The sequence below is a fragment of the Rhinopithecus roxellana genome, chromosome 1, assembly GCF_007565055.1.
Source record: "Rhinopithecus roxellana isolate Shanxi Qingling chromosome 1, ASM756505v1, whole genome shotgun sequence".
Classification (NCBI taxonomy): Eukaryota; Metazoa; Chordata; class Mammalia; order Primates; family Cercopithecidae; genus Rhinopithecus; species Rhinopithecus roxellana.
This window is the reverse complement of record NC_044549.1, coordinates 104,039,327-104,061,770: the sequence shown is the minus strand read 5'-3', so window position 1 is coordinate 104,061,770 and position 22,444 is coordinate 104,039,327.

Genomic DNA, 22,444 nt, shown 5'->3' with positions numbered 1-22,444 from the left:
GAATATGACAAAGGGAAGGATAGTAAAATACACCATCTATTTGTTATTATTATCTTTATTATTGCATTCACTATCTGGATTTAGTTGCTACATTTTAATTCCAGATATATTAGAACCTTTTGCACAAATATAAAATGTAGAATATCTTTGAGCAGCTTGGATAACACTTGCACACTCAATACTGTTTAATAGGTACTGAGAGGATCTTTGAAATAAACTTCATATTTATGCAGTAAAACATAGCATAGCTGACACTGTTTCTCCTAGCCTCTGCTGCTGCTGGGACTTTACGAGGTGTCACATTTCCTTTAGCAAATTTTTCATAATGCCATTGAATATTACACAGTAAAGAGCTGACCCCATCTCTTTTCTGGTATGTTATGAGCCACTTTAAGCCTGTCAACTTCTAAACTACAATCCAATGCAAAAGACTGCTGTTTGCCTATGGGCTACAATTTTTTCGTTATCCAACTTTATCTGAAATCATTTGGATACAATAAGACAACTTCAGCTGCAGGGGATGGAAAGAAGCAAAATACTTGAGCAGCTCAGATAAGAAAATATGATTTTGATGCCCACTGTGTCCCAATTTATGGCCACTAGAGGGGTCTCTATTAATCAGCACAGTCTTCCTCTCCTGACATCTGCTTAATCCTTAAAATATTAGATCCAGATCTTCCTATGGCTTATTTCCCCCATTCAAGCCACATGGTTATACTTTCATGCTTTGTCGATTGCTGGAAGGAAAAATAGCAACTTCAACCTCCTGTTGCTTAAATAATAAGACATTTACTAATGTATTAAAAAGAAACTTGTTTCAATATGTGGTAGACACACACACATATATATTATATATATTTTATATGTACATACATATATATAATCAGATCAGCAGAAATGAGATCCCAATCTTTGATGTCATTGAGAGCTGTCAGGATGTGGTATTACTTGCCATCATCCTTCTAATGGAGTCACAATCGAGAAGGCAAAAGTCTAAGTAGTGCTTTCGTGATGAGGAAATGTGCTATATTAAACAGGACTTTTTCTATGGCAGGTAACCTAAAACCCAACCAAACTGGCATAAGCACAGACTAAATTTTTGTATCCTGTTATTACAAGTCCAGGAGTAAGGCTGGCTTCAGATGGGCCTTAACTCAGGGGCTTCAATGATGTTACTAAGGCCTGATTCTCTACATCTCTGAACTTGGCTCCCTATGCATTTTCTTCATTCTCAGCTAGGCTTTCCACTCTTGATTTCCAGTTGGCTATTGCAGCTCCAGAATGTATACTTTCTCAGTTTTGAGTCCCTAAATAGAACTTTTCTCTGCTATTACATACACAGAATACCAGGCCTGCTCATTGCCCAAACTTAGTTGCAAGTAAATCCCCAAATCAATCACTCTGATTAAAAGGATGTTTTGGCCGGGTGCGGTGGCTCAAGCCTGTAATCCCAGCACTTTGGGAGGCCGAGACGGGCGGATCACAAGGTCAGGAGATCCAGACTATCCTGGCTAACACGGTGAAACCCTGTCTCTACTAAAAATACAAAAAAAATTAGCCGGGCGCGGTGGCGGGCACCTGTAGTCCCAGCTACTCCGGAGGCTGAGGCAGGAGAATGGTGTGAAAAAAAAAAAAAAAAAAAAAAGGACATTTTATCCTGATTGACTTTGGCCAATCTAAGACCCAACCCTGAAGGTGAGAGAAAGAAAAACATCTAAAGCACAAAGCCTGAAATGTAGAATGGGTGTTTCCCCGAAGTGGGTACCAAGAGATGAATGGGTACTTTACTAGGGCCCTGGATCCAGTAACTGCTACAATTTCTTTTCTCATTTCGGGTTTATAATTTCTATAGAGTTGGTAAGTTCTTCCTCAGTATGTCAGTGGACCATTTATCCAGTGGTCAGTCCAACACACCATCTATTACAAGCAAGAATAGAGCAACAAAGTGAGCAGAGAAGGCCGGGCATGGTGGCTCACACCTGTAATCCCAGCACTTTGGGAGGCCGAGGCGAATGGACCACCTGAGGTCAGGAGTTCGAGACCATCCTGACTAATATGGTGAAACCTCATCTCTACTAAAAATACAAAAATTAGCCGGGCGTGATGGCATGCGCCTATGGTCGCAGCTACTCAGGAGGCTGAGACAGGAGAATTGCTTCAACCCAGGAAGCGGAGGTTGCAGTGAGCTGAGATTATGCCACTGCATTCCAGCCTGGGTGACAGAGCAAGACTCTGTCTGAAAATAAATAAATAAGCAGAGAAATTTGGGGTTAACTGCTGCCCCAACAACATTTACTACTGGCAATAAGTAAGCATGACAGAGAGTGAAGACTACCAATGAATCGAGGTTTTAAAAAAGTGAATTATAGTTATCTGAGTCATCTTCACACTATACCTTTGCCTGGAGAACGAAGGTCATTTCCATGGTTACAAAGACTCACTTTTATAAAAGCAACTAAGGGTATATGAACCATCTTAGGATTTAATAATGGCCCATACCAAGCTTTTGTCTTTGTTATGTGTGGACACTAAATGTGTGAAACACACCTCAATAATAACTATTATTCTTAAAAAGTATTTTGCTCTATGGCTATTTAGTGCTTCCCCACAATCTTTTTTTGTGTTGAAATGTTGGTAACACTGCCAAATAAATTATTTAAAAATTACATCTAAGTTAAGAATTTTAAAACACCAAGATAACAATTAATTTTACACATTCATAAACTAGTTTTTCCTACTGCAATAAGTTGAGTGGCTGAGTTTTTGTGTCTAAACCTGTCTGGGGAGAAGCTATTACCTGAAAGAGGTAGGTTTGTCTGAAAGCCAAAGGCACTCCCTTTTTAATATGCCATCAGAAATTTTTCTGGGAGGACTATTTTTCCCTACCTTTATGTGTGCACGTGTGTGTGTATGTGTGTGTGTGTGTTTTGTGTGTGTCTGTGTGTGTGTGTAGTAGGAGCCACACAGGGAAGAAAGGAATTGTGAGTCTATATCTACGTTTTTATAGTTTTAAGAACTGAATGAAGAACAATAGAAACTGCATCCAGATAATGGATTTATGGATTAAAAGTATCTTATTTTTGTTGTTTGTATCATTTAGAGTTTTAATACTCTAAAAGTTTGTGGTAAAGGGGGCTTTGGTGAGTAAATGTGGCTAAGCTCATAATTTCAGTAGAACACTATCATTACAAAAAGCCTTCACTGGAACCACTGGAAGAAATGGTATCCCACATTTTCTCAGGTTACTTAAGTGACATTAGAGCAAGGGAACATGAGCGTTCTATATACAGACTGAGGTGTATCTCATAAACATGACTGCCATTGGTTAGGCCTGACCCCTGGCCTTTCTGGTTCTGAAATTGGCAGACTTTGCTTGGTTGGCATGGCTCTTTGTACCTGTTATAACCGAGTATAATTATCCATTTGCACAGCTAAGACTATGTCTCAACCTGTTGGACAGAATTGTATTTCTTGGAAATAGCTCTGCTTGTCTTACAAACCACTCCCTCCTTATTGCATATATAGCACAGCTTCTTACAATTGCCAGAAAGATCCGTGTGGTGACCTCACACTGGGAGACATAACACACTTTGCTAAATGCACATTAATAAACATTTTATGAGAGCAGAGGTATAATGCTCCTAGAAAATTATATCTGTGTCAACTTTTGACACTTAGAGAAACCCAGAAAAATGACACTCTTTTTTGTTCAAAAAGAAAGTACATATTCACAACTATTCCATCTCTCCTCATAGTGGACCATATTGAGAAGCCAAATCTGCAGGTATTACCCTGAATTCTCTCTTTTTCCTTTATGTGGCATAAAAAGCAACTGGGGCCAGGCTGTGTCTGCCTTTCCAGCCTCATCTCAACCAAGCCCTCTTCCAGCACCACCCTCCAGCAACACGTAACTATTGCTCATCACAGCATGCATTGCTCATGCTGTCTCTTCAGGTGAAATTTCCACTCTCCTCAGCTCCATTTCAGCCCTTCGCATGGTTAACTCCTGTTCCTGAAATAATGAATGACTGGAAGAGCCCCTTTCCAATCAGGGCAAGAATGTCCATTGGACCCAACTACTCCTATAAAAGATGAACATCTCTTTTGTGAGAATACAGTGTCTTCCCTAAAGATAGTGTCAAAATCTTAACCACTTTTGGGCTTTCTAATATCTTTCACACTTACTATTTCCAGGATGTCATTGCTGATGTCTATACATATTTGTTGGCTGGGAATCTCCTCTGTCTGATTCTAATTCTCACATATAGCCATCTGGCCATGCTGACTTTCAACAATCTTTCGTGTCTCTTCTCTTTTGATTATTCCCCAACCCACTCCACTTCCAAGTCATTCTAATTATAAAGACAAAAATCATATTAACTTTCTTACATTAAATTATATCACTTCACAACTGATAGGAATTCATGATATACCAGTAAAATGAAGACTGTCAAGCCACTTTAAAGTTAATTTATATGCTTCCCTGGGACTCTTGAGCACTTGCACTGTTTATCTCCAATAATTCCTCACAGCTGTGTGTCTAAATCCAAGGAACACTTGATATTCAACAAACTCTGTATGTATTTAAATGCCTACTCCTTTAAACACAGAATTTAAAAATAAAACAAACACAATAATTAGTTTGGAAAATGGAAGGAAATAAACAAATTTAACACATAGAATTAAGTTCAATTAACTCAATTTTGATATGATTAAACCACCATAATGCTTCGTAAGTAAATAAACAAATACTCAGAGAAAAAGTATCTGCACAGGTGACACAGTCCTCCCTCTTTAAAAAAAAAAATACATAGATTGGCAGAAACCATTTTATTTGCATGGGAAGACTTTAGGCTTCTGTGCATATTGGTGGTATGGATTTTCATAAATGTGTTGAGAATGTTCAATTATACGTGTTTTTACTTAATGGCTACTATATTCCAGGCCCTCAGTTGTGAGGGTGGGACATCAAAGAATTCACCAGCCAGTAGAGGAGATGGACACATGCGAGAAAGTGTAATACAGATGGCACCTGCAATACTATATATATTTTGTATGAACCATGTGTCAATTGCCTTATATAGGCAAGTACAAGGGTCACGAAAATACAGGGGAAGAAAAAACTTAATGCTACCTGGGGTAGATAGAGGAGATTTCTAGAAAGATACTGATTTCACAATTAACATTTGTACTGGCTTTGAGGGTTGAGTCACAGTTCACCAGAAGTGGAACAAGGATATTCCCAGCAGAGGAAGCAGTCACCTAAGAGATCCAGGAAGGAGGTGCTGGGAATGGTGAGTGGGTGGTGGGAATGGAATGTAGAGTGTGGAGGGGCACTAGTCATGGCAGGGCTGAAGCTGTAAATGTCGAGTAGAGCATAATCATGAAGTGCCAGTAGACCAGGCTGCAAAGTATTTGGACCTGCAGGTTGTCAGAGAATTATCAAAAGAGGAACCATGTCTCCTGTTTTAGAGATTCTTGGTGCTAGACCTCTGCTGACGGAAAAGATACTATTCTTCGTTTTAGCATTTTCTCATCTTCATTTTTCAGCAACTAGTTTGTATGTTGAACCCCTCCAAAATGTCTACATTTTTTTGTAGACTGCTTCTTTTATCCACCTGGTTTGCTCGAGAGGACTTAGGGAAGCTCATTTATTTGGCTCAAGTCAGACACAGTCTAAGTCTCCTAACATGATATGACTGCATTACCTAAAAAGGCATTTCCTTGAAAAATGCTTTATAGCCATTTGTGTCCAAGAAGAAGTTTCTGAGATATATTCTTGACAGCAAATTCCGTAAAAGTGAGAGGGAGAGATTGTCTAGGAACACACGGTGCCTTTTTGATAAATGAAAAAAAATCTCTGTGGTTCAGCACTTTGAGTGGATCTTCTTTTTTGTGGGCCTTTCAGGCTTCTTGGCACTGCTGGATTCTTCCCATTGAAACTAGGCACTTAGCAGGGAATAGAAGCCCCAGTTGTCCAGTCATCTCTTCCTTCCTTATTAACAGAGCAAGAAGAATTGCTCTGTTGCTCTACTTACTTAGAAAGTCAGAAAATATTAAAATGTCATCTCTGTATTTGTCACAGGCAGTATATCAATTTCTTGTCAACAGCTATTCCAAAATCAATGTGGCATTTTGCCTCTGTTAGAACTGAAACACTTGATTTATTAATTCTATTTCAGCTGTGGGTTTATTTCACTGTCGCTAATAGGATGAATGATTCAGACACTGCAGTTGCTTTCATCCTTTCACATGGGGAGTAAGAATGACAATACATGCTAATTCTAACACAATGAACATTTAAATGTGCAGGAAATTACAGGGTGACTGAGTACTTGAAAAAGAGTTCATTTCCACCACATATAATAAAAACTCAGAACATTTCTCTGATTTTATTACAAATTCTTCAATAAAAATATTTTTATCAAATCCGGTCAATACACAGGGTACATGTTTATTTATTCCAGTTATTTTAGAAATTTTATAATCCTATTGCAATTGTTTTGAGACAGGGCACTATTGCTTACATTGTGTCCTATTGATATTAAGACTTATCTACGTTTAGTAGTTTTAGTATAAAGGATGTAATATTATCCACCATATGCTAACAGGGTTCCAAATAAATTCTTGCTGATAAATGAAAGAAGATAATATAGCCACAGAATATTAACCTGACAGAGATGAAAGTACAGAATTAATGTTTGTTAGAAGTCAACTAAGTGTCTACCCTTGTGCTAAACGCTTTAAAAATTATATCCCATTTTATTTTTGGCAACATTGTAAGACTGAATAGTATCCTCATTTGCTATTTAAGAAAGTGAATCTCAAAATGATTAAAAAATTTACTCAAAGTTACACATTTAAACAGTAGATCTGCCTCTGCAGTTACTTTATCTTTGTAGAAACTTCATATATGAAAAAGAAGTAATCAAGGATGAAAATGTGTTAAAAAAAAAAAAAAAAAAAAAAAAAAAAAAAAAGCAACAAGGCCTCGCTTGTTATCAGGCAGAGGGAAGGGTGGTAAGGAAATAGAAAAAGTGTCTTGAAAGGTAGGCTTACCAAATACATAATTTAGAATGTTAAGGGGTCCTTGAAAATTGTAGACTCCACAAGTCCAACAACAGTTGGGTCTGACAGAAGTTAAGTGATTTACCAAAAATAAAGAAACTGAGAAGTGGCAAGATAAGAAACAAAGACCGCAAGGCACCTAGGGTGGATTCACAAGCCTTGATTAAGCACTTACTGCATGCAAAGCAGTGTGCTAGGCTGCAGAGACATAAAAACATATAATACACCAGCGGAGATTTGGGCCTTCCCTTGGGCTGGGAGCTGCCCTGTGCTATTCCTGCATCACCTGCCTGCCAATACAGAGCCACACATTTGATGAATTTGAGACCTTTTAGTCTCAAAACAGCTAACTTCTTAGAGTTGTCAGTCCCAGAGCATTTACCATTTACGCACTACTGTGTTTAAATGTTTACTAATAAAAACATTTCAATAGCCTTCTAAAGCTTGTTATTTTATTCAGAATATTGACCCTGAATTTATCTTGTTCATTTGTTTCTTTGGCTAGCATCTTTCTTCAAAATAGGTTTCTTTTTTTTTGAGATGGAGTCCTACTCTGTCACCCAGTCTGGAGTGCAATGGTGTGATCTCAGCTCACTGCAACCTCCACCTCCCAGGTTCAATTTTCCTGCCTCAGCCTCCTGAGTAGCTGGGATTACAGGCACGTGCCACCATGCCTGGCTAAATTTTTATTTATTTATTTGTTTATTTGTTTGTTTGTTTGTTTTGTATTTTTAGATGGGGTTTCACTATGTTGGCCAGCCTGGTCTACAACTCCTGACCTCAGGTGATCTGCCCACTTTGGCCTTCCAAAGTGCTGGGATAACAGGCATGAGCCACCGTACCCAGCCCAAAATAGGTTTTTATTTCAGTGAGCCACACATCTCTAGTGTGTTTGTGCACATCCAATATACTGTCCTCTGGTGAGTACATTCAAAGATCAGCTAATAAGATACTAGTTACCTTCTCATAACAAATCCCAGAACAAACTATCCAATAGTACATGTTCAAAACTGGAGTGAACCTTAGGAAGCATTATAATATCATCACTGCTGTCATTATCTCCTTAAGGGACTTTACAGTGAGGTTGGTTATTTTAATTTTTAACTGCCTTCCTTACAGTTTAGACTTTGACCGGAGTAAGAAAGTAGAAATAATCTGCAGGAAGGAATGAGACCACTGAGATTCAGCTGTTTGTTCTAAGTCAGAAAACTGGTTAAGACAAATGGTGGATTGGAATCCAGGTGCCCTCTCTATTTCACTACTATCTGCTCTCTACCAAGCTGCCCCTTCTTTCTGGTGCCACCATGATGCCCCTGCCATATGAGCCTTCTCTCTGCTAGCATCCCAGTGTACCTTTAAAAATTAAACTATATTGTCAAGGATAAAACCACTGCAAAATTGTCTTTCATGCCTTGAGATGGTGCTTAAATCTGTTTAATTCTTCATAGGGTTTTTTAATGGATATTCTGTTTCAAAAGTAATTATCAAGTTGAATAGAATATTGTTATTTCCAAAGCTATCCTAAAACTTATTTCTACTGTTCAAATAACAAAATTATTTTAACTTAATTTTAACCGCCTTTTGATCTTTATAGAGATTAGAAGTACATGGACTCAAAAGACATTTAAAAAAGGAGCTATTTGTGTTCTAAAAATCTATATATGCATACTTTAATATGATTGATAATCTATTGATTTGTTTAAGGACATGAGTACCTCAGTGTGAAATATTTAATTTTAATCCTTAGTAATAATTCTTAAATACTTTATCTCTCAGGTTTCTCCTATATAAAACCATCTCTCAGGGTTTTTGTTTTTGCTTTTGTTTTTGTTTTGAAGTTTAACAAAAACAAGGTTTCTGAGTACCTGGACTCCTTCATGGTACAGCGTAGAAAATGAATAAGCAATAGTTTCCTGCCATCCATTAATCCCATCATCAGCAAAACTTTATTCTAAAATTCAAAGAAATTTTTAATAAGCACATTTGCAGTAATGTTCAAGATACTTTGGTAAAAGCAAATTATAAAATATACACTTGTATGTTATTAGCTGCATTTAACCATGAATGCTGCTAAGAAGCCTATGATTTTAGTTCTATTCAAGGATCAAAAGTGCTGTACATAAATTTAAGTGTATAGTTTTATGGGTTGTTGGATTTTCCTTTCCATTGTCACTTCTTTACAACAGTGTTAATTAATAAAAAGAGATATGTTTTTATGCATTCTCCAGCATTTACTATACTCATCTGTTTATAAAAAGTTTCCCTTTTCCATGTTCTTTTTTTAATAATTACTGAAGTTTGTGCAAATCTTAATTGTCTAAATGACTTTATGAATATCTGTTTAGTCACATAATTCTTCATGAAACTTTATATCATCTATTACAGATACCAGATAATTCCAAGGCATCAGATTTGTAAATAATTATCAATAAAAATTGTGAAAACATTTCCCAAGTTTTCCATTCTAGCATTTAGAAGATCAACCAGAAGATAAAAAGTTAGAAGGTCAGAACATAATGTACAACCGTCTTTACTTTTCAAATGGAACTTTAATAACTCCAGAAAAGCCTACATGGCATAAATCATTTTTGAAACAGATTATTTTCCTGTTTTATTTTTCCTCTCACTGTATCAGCCCATCAAGGATGTTTGAACTATTTTTAAACCCAAACTCTGCAATCGAGTGAGTGAGCAAATTATTGGCAAAAAGAGCTGCCTGTGCATGCCATTGTGCAGTTCAGCTCATTCATTCATGCTGTCCCCAAAATGTTTACTCTTACGGAAAAGGAAATAAAATAGTGCTAAAGGTTAACTTTATATTCACAATATAAAGCCTTAAATCTTAATCCAGGTAAATGTGTGTGCCTGTTCTAGAAAGGATGACCATATGTCCAGATTTGTACCTGTTGTCCCAGAGTAATTATGATTAGTGACCTTTTCGTCTTCCAACTCACCCCAGGTTTAATGATAAATTTAAAAGTCACCTTAAGTTTTGGTAATGAGTCTAATTACACATAGCATGTATATTAATTTGTATAAAGATACGAACTTTTTTTTTTTAATTTTTTATTATACTTTAAGTTCTAGGGTACATGTGCATAACATGCAGGTTTGTTACATATGTATATTTGTGCCATGTTGGTGTGCTGCACCCATCAACTCGTCAGCACCCATCAATTCATCATTTATATCATGTATAACTCCCCAATGCAATCCCTCCTCCCTCCCCCCTCCCCATGATAGGCCCCAGTGTGTGATGTTCCTCTTCCCGAGTCCAAGTGATCTCATTGTTCAGTTCCCACTTACGAGTGAGAACATGTGGTGTTTGGTTTTCTCTTCTTGTGATAGTTTGCTAAGAATGATGGTTTCCAGCTGCATCCATGTCCCTACAAAGGACGCAAACTCATCCTTTTTTATGGCTGCATAGTATTCCATGGTGTATATGGGCCACATTTTCTTAATCCAGTCTGTCATAGATGGACATTTGGGTTGATTCCAAGTCTTTGCTATTGTGAATAGTGCTGCAATAAACATACGTGTGCATGTGTCTTTGTAGTAGAATAATTTATAATCCTTTGGGTATATACCCAGTAGTGGGATGGCTGGGTCATATGGTACATCTAGTTCTAGATCCTTGAGGAATTGCCATACTGTTTTCCATAATGGTTGAACTAGTTTACAATCCCACCAACAGTGTAAAAGTGTTCCTATTTCTCCACATCCTCTCCAACACCTGTTGTTTCCTGATTTTTTAATGATTGCCATTCTAACTGGTGTGAGATGGTATCTCATTGTGGTGTTGATTTGCATTTCTCTGATGGCGAGTGATGATGAGCATTTTTTCATGTGTCTGTTGGCTGTATGAATGTCTTCTTTTGAGAAATGTCTGTTCATATCCTTTGCCCACTTTTTGATGGGGTTGTTTTTTTCTTGTATATTTGTTTGAGTTCTTTGTAGATTCTGGATATTAGCCCTTTGTCAGATGAGTAGATTGCAAAAATTTTCTCCCATTCTGTAGGTTGCCTGTTCACTCTGATGGTAGTTTCTTTTGCTGTGCAGAAGCTCTTTAGTTTAATTAGATCCCATTTGTCAATTTTGGCTTTTGCTGCCGTTGCTTTTGGTGTTTTAGACATGAAGTCCTTGCCCATGCCTGTGTCCTGAATGGTACTACCTAGGTTTTCTTCTAGGGTTTTTATGGTATTAGGTCTAACATTTAAGTCTCTAATCCATCTTGAATTAATCTTCTTATAAGGAGTAAGGAAAGGATCCAGTTTCAGCTTTCTACTTATGGCTAGCCAATTTTCCCAGCACCATTTATTAAATAGGGAATCCTTTCCCCATTTCTTGTTTCTCTCAGGTTTGTCAAAGATCATATGGCTGTAGATGTGTGGTATTATTTCCGAGGACTCTGTTCTGTTCCATTGGTCTATATCTCTGTTTTGATACCAGTACCATGCTGTTTTGGTTACTGTAGCCTTGTAGTATAGTTTGAAGTCAGGTAGCATGACGCCTCCAGCTTTGTCCTTTTGACTTAGGATTGTCTTGGCAATGCGGGCTCTTTTTTGGTTCCATATGAACTTTAAAGCCGTTTTTTCCAATTCTGTGAAGAAACTCATTGGTAGCTTGATGGGGATGGCATTGAATCTATAAATAACCTTGGGCAGTATGGCCATTTTCACGATATTGATTCTTCCTATCCATGAGCATGGTATGTTCTTCCATTTGTTTGTGTCCTCTTTGATTTCACTGAGCAGTGGTTTGTAGTTCTCCTTGAAGAGGTCCTTGACATCCCTTGTAAGTTGGATTCCTAGGTATTTTATTCTCTTTGAAGCAATTGTGAATGGAAGTTCATTCCTGACTCGGCTCTCTGCTTGTCTGTTACTGGTGTATAAGAATGCTTGTGATTTTTGCACATTAATTTTGTATCCTGAGACTTTGCTGAAGTTGCTTATCAGCTTAAGGAGATGTTGGGCTGAGACGATGGGGTTTTCTAAATATACAATCATGTCATCTGCAAACAGGGACAATTTGACTTCTTCTTTTCCTAACTGAATACCCTTGATTTCTTTCTCTTGCCTGATTGCCCTAGCCAGAACTTCCAACACTATGTTGAATAGGAGTGGTGAGAGAGGACATCCCTGTCTTGTGCCAGTTTTCAAAGGGAATTTTTCCAGTTTTTGCCCATTCAGTATGATATTAGCTGTGGGTTTGTCATAAATAGCTCTTATTATTTTGAGGTACGTTCCATCAATACCGAATTTCTTGAGCATTTTTAGCATGAAGGGCTGTTGAATTTTGTCAAAAGCCTTTTCTGCATCTATTGAGATAATCATGTGGTTCTTGACTTTGGTTCTGTTTATATGCTGGATTATGTTTATTGATTTGCGAATGTTGAACCAGCCTTGCATCCCAGGGATGAAGCCCACTTGATCATGGTGGATAAGCTTTTTGATGTGCTGCTGAATCCGGTTTGCCAGTATTTTATTGAGGATTTTTGCATCGATGTTCATCAGGGATATTGGTCTAAAATTCTCTTTTTTTGTTGTGTCTCTGCCAGGCTTTGGTATCAGGATGATGTTGGCCTCATAAAATGAGTTAGGGAGGATTCCCTCTTTTTCTATTGATTGGAATAGTTTCAGAAGGAATGGTACCAGCTCCTCCTTGTACCTCTGGTAGAATTCAGCTGTGAATCCATCTGGTCCTGGACTTTTTTTGGTGGGTAGGCTATTAATTGTTGCCTCAATTTCAGAGCCTGCTATTGGTCTATTCAGGGATTCAACTTCTTCCTGGTTTAGTCTTGGAAGAGTGTAAGTGTCCAGGAAATTATCCATTTCTTCTAGATTTTCTAGTTGATTTGTGTAGAGGTGTTTATAGTATTTTCTGATGGTAGTTTGTATTTCTGTGGGGTCGGTGGTGATATCCCCTTTATCATTTTTTATTGCGTCTATTTGATTCCTCTCTCTTTTCTTCTTTATTAGTCTTGCTAGCAGTCTGTCAATTTTGTTGATCTTTTCAAAAAACCAACTCCTGGATTCATTGATTTTTTGGAGGGTTTTTTGTGTCTCTATCTCCTTCAGTTCTGCTCTGATCTTAGTTATTTCTTGCCTTCTGCTAGCTTTTGAATGTGTTTGCTCTTGCCTCTCTAGTTCTTTTAATTGTGATGTTAGAGTGTCAATTTTAGATCTTTCCTGCTTTCTCTTGTGGGCATTTAGTGCTATAAATTTCCCTCTACACACTGCTTTAAATGTGTCCCAGAGATTCTGGTATGTTGTATCTTTGTTCTCATTGGTTTCAAAGAACATCTTTATTTCTGTCTTCATTTCGTTATGTACCCAGTAGTCATTCAGGAGCAGGTTGTTCAGTTTCCATGTAGTTGAGCGGTTTTGATTGAGTTTCTTAGTCCTGAGTTCTAGTTTGATTGCACTGTGGTCTGAGAGACAGTTTGTTATAATTTCTGTTCTTTTACATTTGCTGAGGAGTGCTTTACTTCCAATTATGTGGTCAATTTTGGAATAAGTGCGATGTGGTGCTGAGAAGAATGTATATTCTGTTGATTTGGGGTGGAGAGTTCTATAGATGTCTATTAGGTCCGCTTGGTGCAGAGATGAGTTCAATTCCTGGATATCCTTGTTAACTTTCTGTCTCGTTGATCTGTCTAATGTTGACAGTGGAGTGTTGAAGTCTCCCATTATTATTGTATGGGAGTCTAAGTCTCTTTGTAAGTCTCTAAGGACTTGCTTTATGAATCTGGGTGCTCCTGTATTGGGTGCATATATATTTAGGATAGTTAGCTCTTCCTGTTGAATTGATCCCTTTACCATTATGTAATGGCCTTCTTTGTCTCTTTTGATCTTTGATGGTTTAAAGTCTGTTTTATCAGAGACTAGGATTGCAACCCCTGCTTTTTTTTGTTCTCCATTTGCTTGGTAGATCTTCCTCCATCCCTTCATTTTGAGCCTATGTATGTCTCTGCATGTGAGATGGGTCTCCTGAATTCAGCAGACTGATGGGTCTTGACTCTTTATCCAGTTTGCCAGTCTGTGTCTTTTAATTGGACCATTTAGTCCATTTACATTTAAGGTTAATATTGTTAGGTGTGAACTTGATCCTGCCATTATGATATTAACTGGTTATTTTGCTCGTTAGTTGATGCAGTTTCTTCCTAGCCTCGATGGTCTTTACATTTTGGCATGTTTTTGCAATGGCTGGTACCGGTTGTTCCTTTCCATGTTTAGGGCTTCCTTCAGGGTCTCTTGTAAGGCAGGCCTGGTGGTGACAAAATCTCTAAGCATTTGCTTATCTGTAAAGGATTTTATTTCTCCTTCACTTATGAAACTTCGTTTGGCTGGATATGAAATTCTGGGTTTAAAATTCTTTTCTTTAAGAACGTTGAATATTGGCCCCCACTCTCTTCTGGCTTGTAGAGTTTCTGCCGAAAGATCTGCTGTTAGTCTGATGGGCTTCCCTTTGTGGGTAACCCGACCTTTCTCTCTGGCTGCCCTTAAGATTTTTTCCTTCATTTCAACTTTGGTGAATCTGGCAATTATGTGTCTTGGAGTTGCTCTTCTCGAGGAGTATCTTTGTGGCGTTCTCTGTATTTCCTGAATTTGAATGTTGGCCTGCCCTACTAGGTTGGGGAAGTTCTCCTGGATGATATCCTGAAGAGTGTTTTCCAACTTGGATCCATTTTCCCCCTCACTTTCAGGCACCCCAATCAGACGTAGATTTGGTCTTTTTACATAATCCCATACTTCTTGCAGGCTTTGTTCATTTCTTTTTCTTCTTTTTTCTTTTGGTTTCTCTTCTCGCTTCATTTCATTCATTTGATCCTCAATCGCTGATACTCTTTCTTCCAGTTGATCGAGTCGGTTACTGAAGCTTGTGCATTTGTCACGTATTTCTCGTGTCATGGTTTTCATCTCTGTCATTTCGTTTATGACCTTCTCTGCATTAATTAGTCTAGCTATCAATTCTTCCACTCTTTTTTCAAGATTTTTAGTTTCTTTGCGCTGGGTATGTAATTCCTCCTTTAGCTTTGAGAAGTTTGATGGACTGAAGCCTTCTTCTCTCATCTCGTCAAAGTCATTCTCTGACCAGCTTCGATCCATTGCTGGCGATGGGCTGCACCCCTTTGCAGGGGGAGATGCGCTCTTATTGTTTGAATTTCCAGCTTTTCTGCCCTGCTTTTTCCCCATCTTTGTGGTTTTATCTGTCTCTGGTCTTTGATGATGGTGACGTACTGATGGGATTTTGGTATAGGTGTCCTTCCTGTTTGATAGTTTTCCTTCTGACAGTCAGGACCCTCAGCTATAGGTCTGTTGGAGATTGCTTGAGGTCCACTCCAGACCCTGTTTGCCTGGGTATCAGCAGCAGAGGTTGCAGAAGATAGAATATTGCTGAACAGTGAGTGTACCTGTCTGATTCTTACTTTGGAAGCTTCCTCTCAGGGGTGTACTCCACCCTGTGAGGTGTGGGGTGTCAGACTGCCCCTAGTGGGGGATGTCTCCCAGTGAGGCTACTCGGGGGTCAGTGACCCACTTGAGCAGGCAGTCTGTCCCTTCTCAGATCTCAGCCTCTGTGTTGGGAGATCCACTGCTCTCTTCAAACTGTCAGACAGAGTTGTTCACGTCTGCTCAGGCCTCTGCTCCTTCCCCTGTTGTTTTTTTAGCTGAGCCCTGCCCCCAGAGGTGGAGTCTACAGAGACAGGCAGGTTTCCTTGAGCTGCTGTGAGCTCCACCCAGTTCGAGCTTCCCAGTGGCTTTAACTACTTAAGCCTCAGCAATGGCGGGCGCCCCTCCCCCAGCCTCGCTGCTGCCTTGCGGTTACATCACCGCATACTGCTGTGTTAACAATGAGGGAGGCTCCGTGGGCGTGGGACCCTCCCGGCCAGGTGAGGGATATATTCTTCTGGTGTGCCCGTTAGCTTAGAGCGCGGTATTGGGGTGGGAGTTACCCGATTTTCCAGGTGTTATGTGTCTCAGTTCCCCTGGCTAGGAAAAGGGATACCCTTCCCCCTTGTGCTTCCCAGGTGAGGCGATGCCTCGCCCTGCTTCAGCTCTCGCTGGTCAGGCTGCAGCAACTGACCAGCACCGATTGTCCGGCACTCCCTAGTGAGATGACCCCAGTACCTCAGTTGAAGATGCAGAAATCACCAGTCTTCTGTGTCGCTCGCACTGGGAGTTGGAGACTGAAGCTGTTCCTATTCAGCCATCTTGCTCCGCCCCCCAAGATACGAACTTTTGACTGAGTATAGTGGCTCACACCTATAATCCCAGCACTTTGGGAGGCTAAGGTGGGAGGATCACTTGAGCCCAGGAGTTCGAGACAAGCCTGGGAAACATAGGGAGACCTCATCTCTACAGGAAACTTACAAATTAGCTGGGTGTGGTGGAATAGACTAGTAGTCCCAGCTATTGGGAGGCTGAGGCTGGAGGATGACTTGAGTCCAGGAATTCGAGGCTGCAGCGAGCTATGATTGACCACTGCACTCCAGCATTGGTTAAAGTGAGACTCTGTCCACTCCAAAAAGAAAAGAAAAGAAATGAAGTTTTCTATTCCAAGAGAAGAATGACCGGAAGTGAGAGTATGTCATAGTTATATTCAGAATGAGGTTGATGAATGAATTTTTATTTTATTTTTATCTACAACTGAATAATAATTCTAAAATTTATTGAAGTTGAACATTCCTTTTTACATAAACCACATATTCTCTGGTGTCCTTGATAATTTTTCAGTGTAAAACATTTAATAAAAGCAAAACAAGGGGAATATCAAAATTATCTGTAATCTCACTTTCTAGAGAGGGTAGTTTGCCATTTTTCTGTATAACTAGATACATATCTTTTTGGCAAAATTGGGACCATACTATTTATACAGTTTTGCATTTTGCTCTTTTCATTTGTTATCATATCATGACTATTTCACTGATTAATTATTCTCCAGAATATAATGTTCATTGCTGACACATAATGTTCCAGAGTAGGTACATGTTGCTGCTTATGTAGCCATTGTATTAATATTGCACATATACAGTTCTGCCAATGCTTTCCTATTATGTAACTAAATTTATCTGCACTTGCCTGTACAAAACATTAATTAAATATTTACCTAAATTTACTTGACTGAAAAGTAAGACAAAATATGCAATATACTTTTAAAACCATTTATTTCAAGATGAAATCATAGTGAGATTGTTTTTTCTTTCTTCTGATGGTTAAAGTTTAAAAATTGTTCATATGTTTCCCCTGCATTTTTATTTGGCTTATTTGATAATATACAGAGAATGACCTAGCAGATTTCTCTACTTGGATGTCCCAAAGATATTTCAGTCTCAGATGCCCAAAACTGAACTAGCATTCCTCCAAATCTCTTCCTCCCTTGTGTGCCCTTCATTTGGCACCTTCATTTGCATCTTCAATGGCATCTTCAATGGCATCTTCATTTATCTGACTTCCCAAGCTGGACCTGGCTCATGCAGCCCTCCCTGGTTCTCCTACCAGTTATCTGCCCTCTCTTGGTGCCCTTGTTTGGGCCCTTGTCATTTCTTGCCAGGACCATTGCAAAAGTTTACCGAACTCTCTACCTCTACTCTGAAACGTTTCCTGTTTATTGTCCTCAGAACAGATAAAATGATCTTTCTGAAACATAATTCTTATAATCATATAAATATGTTTAGAATTGTCAGTGACTCTTCATTGCCTACAAAGTAAAATCTAAAGTCCTTTAAAAGGTGAATAAGACCCTTCATGACACAGTTTCTTTCTCTTTATCCAGCTTCATCTTCTGCCCTTCTGTCATCTAAGTAACAACACTGACCTTGCAGTTCCACAAACTCCAAATCTTCTCCCACATTTTTACATTTGCTTTTCTTTCTTTCAAGAATTTCCTCCTTCGTTCTCTAAACCTGTAAAACTCCTACTTATCCTACAAGTGTGAATCAAATGACAGCTCCTCAGAAAGATCTTGATGCTTCTTCTCTGACATTCTTAACACCATAGTGTGTGTATATATATATAGCTATTACAATAGTTATTGTATTTTATTAAATTAACTTGTACCTCTATCTTGATGTCAGGGATCAATGCTTAGCAAAGTGCATGGCACATAGTAGATAATAAATGCATGCTAAAAGAATGAATGAAGTAGACTTGAGGAGAAGCTGAGAATTCAACTGGGCTCAGCTTCTCAGTGAATAGTTTGAATGTACTCAGCAATGTTAAACTCACTGCTTTTGGAAGCCACTCTTGGATTTTGAATTGTCATAGATAAGTGCTGTCTTATAGAAATATAAAGTAAAATAAGTCATTTTAAATTATCTAATAACCATGTTTAAAAAGGTAAAAAGACATAGGTGAAATTAATTTTAATAATATATTTTATTTATTTCAACATACGCAAAATATCATTTCAAAATATAAATCAATATTAAAAAATATTAATAAGGTATTTTGCATTTTTCATACTAAGACTTTGAATTCCAGTGTGTATTTTAACTTCCAGTTTATTTCAATTTGAACAGCTAAATTCATTTAAAATATTTGATCTGTATTTTGATGTTGTAAAATGTAGTTAAAAAGGTATATTTCCATACCTAATTGTTTCAAACCTGCTTAAAAGCTGTTCAGGCCAGGTGCAGTGACTCACACCTGTAATCCCAGCACTTTGGGAGGCAAGGGTGGGTGGATCACTTGAGCCCAGGAGTTCAAGACCAGCATGGGCAACATTGCGAGACCCCACCTCTACAAAAATACAAAAAATTAGCCAGGCATGGTGGCATGCACCTGTAGTTCCAGCTACTCAGGAGACTGAGGTGGAAGACTCACTTGAGCCCAAGAGGTCCAGTCTGCAGTGATCTGAGACTGGGCCACTGCACTCCAACCTGAGCCGGGCGTGGTGGCATGTGCCTGTAGTCCCAGCTACTCTGGAGGCTAAGGCAGGAGAATCGCTTGAACCCGGGAGGTGGAAGTTGCAGTGAGCTGAGATTGTGCCACTGCACTCCAACCTGGGTAACACAGTGAGACTCTGTCTCAAAAAAGAAAAAAGAAAAAAAGAAGAAAACATAAAAGATAAAGAACCGTCTTTTGTCTAGAACAGGTGTTGGCAAACTCTTTCTGTAAAGGGCCAGATAGTAAACATATGAGAACTCCTGGTCCACAGTCTGTCACCTACTCTTTGCTACTTTGTTTTGTTCTATAACCTTTTGCAAATATACAAACCATTTTAGCTCCATAGGTGTGCAAAAATAGACAACAAGCTGTGTTCACTTACAGGCCATAGTTTGCCAACCCCTAGTCCAGAAAAATTTCTTCTTCAGATATTAATAAGACATGAAAATTTTGAGCTAATGTTTTGCTCCATTTTCTGTCTCCACCCAACAGCTACATTTAAAAGCACAGCAGTTCTCCTGAAGGCATTGTCAGTATGACAAACACCAATTGGCTTTTCAATTTAATGTTTCATTAGGGCCTCTTTCATCATAATATTATAGCACATTTTTATGAGTAAGCTAAATTATATACCAAATAAAAATAAAAATAGCTAATACTTGTTGAGTTTTCTATATGCCAATTTACTTGCTATATTATTTCTTCTTCACCATAGCCATTTTACAAAGTAAGTACTATTATTATCCTCATTTTAGAGATGAAACTAAGGCACAGAAACGTTACATGTGTTTAATGTCATAAGCCTAGTAAATGGAAGAGCCAGAATTAAAATTCATGTTACTTTAGAAGCAATGCACTAGACCAGGGGTTGGCAAACTTTTTCTATATTTTTGTTTTTATAGGCCATCTACCCTCTCTCATGACTACTCAACTCTGCCATTATAGTGCAAAAGTAGGCATAGACAATAGGTGAAGGAATAATACTTTATTTACAAAAACAGGCAGTGGGCCAGATTTAGCCTGCAGACCATAGTTTCCTGTTCCCTACACTAGACCGGTACTTCTCAAACATGAATATCATGAGAATTACCTGAGGATCTTATAAAAGTAGAGAATCTAATTCATTGCATCTGGGAAAGAACCTGAGCATTTCAATTTCTTACACACCCCAAGGTGATGCTGATATTGCTGTTCTAGGGACCTCATTTTGAGTAGCAAGTTTCTAGGCCCCTGTGCTACACTGCTGCGTAAAGCAAGGTGTGTAAGAAGAATTGATTTCTTAAGGTGCATTATCAGTGACCTTTTCAAAGTGAACATTTATTGAGCAGGTAATATATGTCACATATTGTACCAAGCATTTCGTATCACTTCAAATGAAACCATCATCTACCCTGTTCAAGCCAGAAACCTTGGTGCCATTCGTTAGACCAGACTCTGGATCATCCAACAAGTCTCAAGTACAACCCACCATTTTAATTTTATTTCCAAAACATATTTCAAACCCATGCTTTTTTTTCTCAGAACCTACCACCAACAACATATAAATCATGACTGTTTACCTAGACTTCTGTAACAGCCTCTTGTTCTCAGTAACCAAATATGGTCTGTCTCCTAAATCCACTCTCCATACAGCAGCCAGAGTGGTCTTATTAAAAGGTAAATTGGATCATATTACTCCGTTGCTTGAAACTTCTAAATGCCTTCAATGGCACTTAGAAGGAAAGCCAAATCTCTAAACATGGCATAGAAAGGATCTGGCCGCTGACTATGCAAACATTTTCCCTCTCACTCAGTCATGCACTCCACTGTATCTCAGATGCACTGACTTTCCTTTAGCTCCTGAAATGTACCACAGTCTTTCTCATTTAAGGACCTATTTGCCATGTCCTTCCTTCTGCTGGAAATCTTTTCCTTCTGCTTTTTTATGTCTTGATCTTTCTGATTTTAAAAAAATAAACTGATCTGAACATTACCTTACCAGAAAAGCTCTTCCTTACGACTCAAATTAAAATGACCTCCGTGTTTTTTCCCCACATAACATCCTGTTCTCTTCCTTCTTAGCACTTATCTGCAAGCATTTGTGCTCATTGTGTATTGTGTGCCCTCTCAAGTAAACATCATAAAAGTAGAGACAGACTTCTTGAAACAAGATACACATCTAATGAATGTGTGTGGAATGAATGGTTAAGTTAATGAAGTTCCCACTCGAATATTCCATCCATGAGGGCAGGATTTCTGCCTTTTTGTTATTGTTGTTTTAAGTGGCTCTCAGAGGAGTGTCTTGCATACAGCACACACCTATGAAGTGTTACTTGTAGTAAATGTCTTTTAATATACATAAACTCTAGAATATTGGATACTATTATTATGCCTATTAAGAAGTGAAGAAATAGGCTCAGCAACTTAACTTAATCCAGGTCAGAGAACTGTTAGTCTGTGGAGCCATGCTTTGAATACAGGCTTTACATGTACTTTTTACTTCCATGTTATGTGGTATCACTAAATATGTGGCAAGGTCTTTATTAGTAGATCTGTGAAAACTCTCTGAAATGTTTAGCACATCATTATTTACAAATCATTTGCAAGTATTTATAGAAACTTTGATTTCTATGTAAAATGTTAATTGTGGGACATCTTTCTTATTTGTAATTTAATTGTTCTTCAGTTATCCAGGCCATATATTTTATATACCCAATAAAACCATAAATGCCTTGAGGATATGATGAGTCTTTTGTATAACTCACAGTAGTCTCAAAGTAAGTCATTAGATATGACATGTTGAATCTCCTCACATTTTCCTTTTGATTATCACTGTGACTTGCTTGAATGTCGGTGTGCTTTCTTAGTATTTTTTTCCAATCCTCTTTATTCTTGAGGAAAAGTAGTCCCTTGATATGTTCTACTTTGGCTATCAGAAATAGCTAAAATCTTCAATTTAGGGAATGAGAGGCTTGAAAATGTAGATTTTGTATCTCAGAGCATGTGTGCATTTACTCAACCTTATAAAATCGGATCTTTTACTTGAGCAGTGAGACTCTTACCTCTTTAGCACCTGTGTATTTTGGCAACTTTGCTTTTGAAACATCATTTGGAGGACTAAGGGAACAATTGGTGCTTAGAGAGACATTAAAGAAATGCTAAATGCTATTTAAAATTTTGTGGAGATATTTTGTTTGTTTGTTTTGTTTGGTTTGATTTTTGGTACATAGAGAAAAATGAGACTCTTGGGACATCAGCCCTGTTAAGAAGAAAATGGAATATTTGAATTGTAGCAGGCAAAAAATGTTTACGCCGATGTCACATCACTAAGTTAATGCATTCAGGTCTCTCATGTGAGAGAGTGGTAGACGCAGTGTCAACACCATTATAAACCTTTGTCCCAATCCAGCTTGGTGGCAGAAAGGAAAGGGGAGGGTCCAAAGATTATTACTATAATTTCTATCATATGTAATGTATCCAACAAATGATAATTTATTTTCCTCTGGTTTATG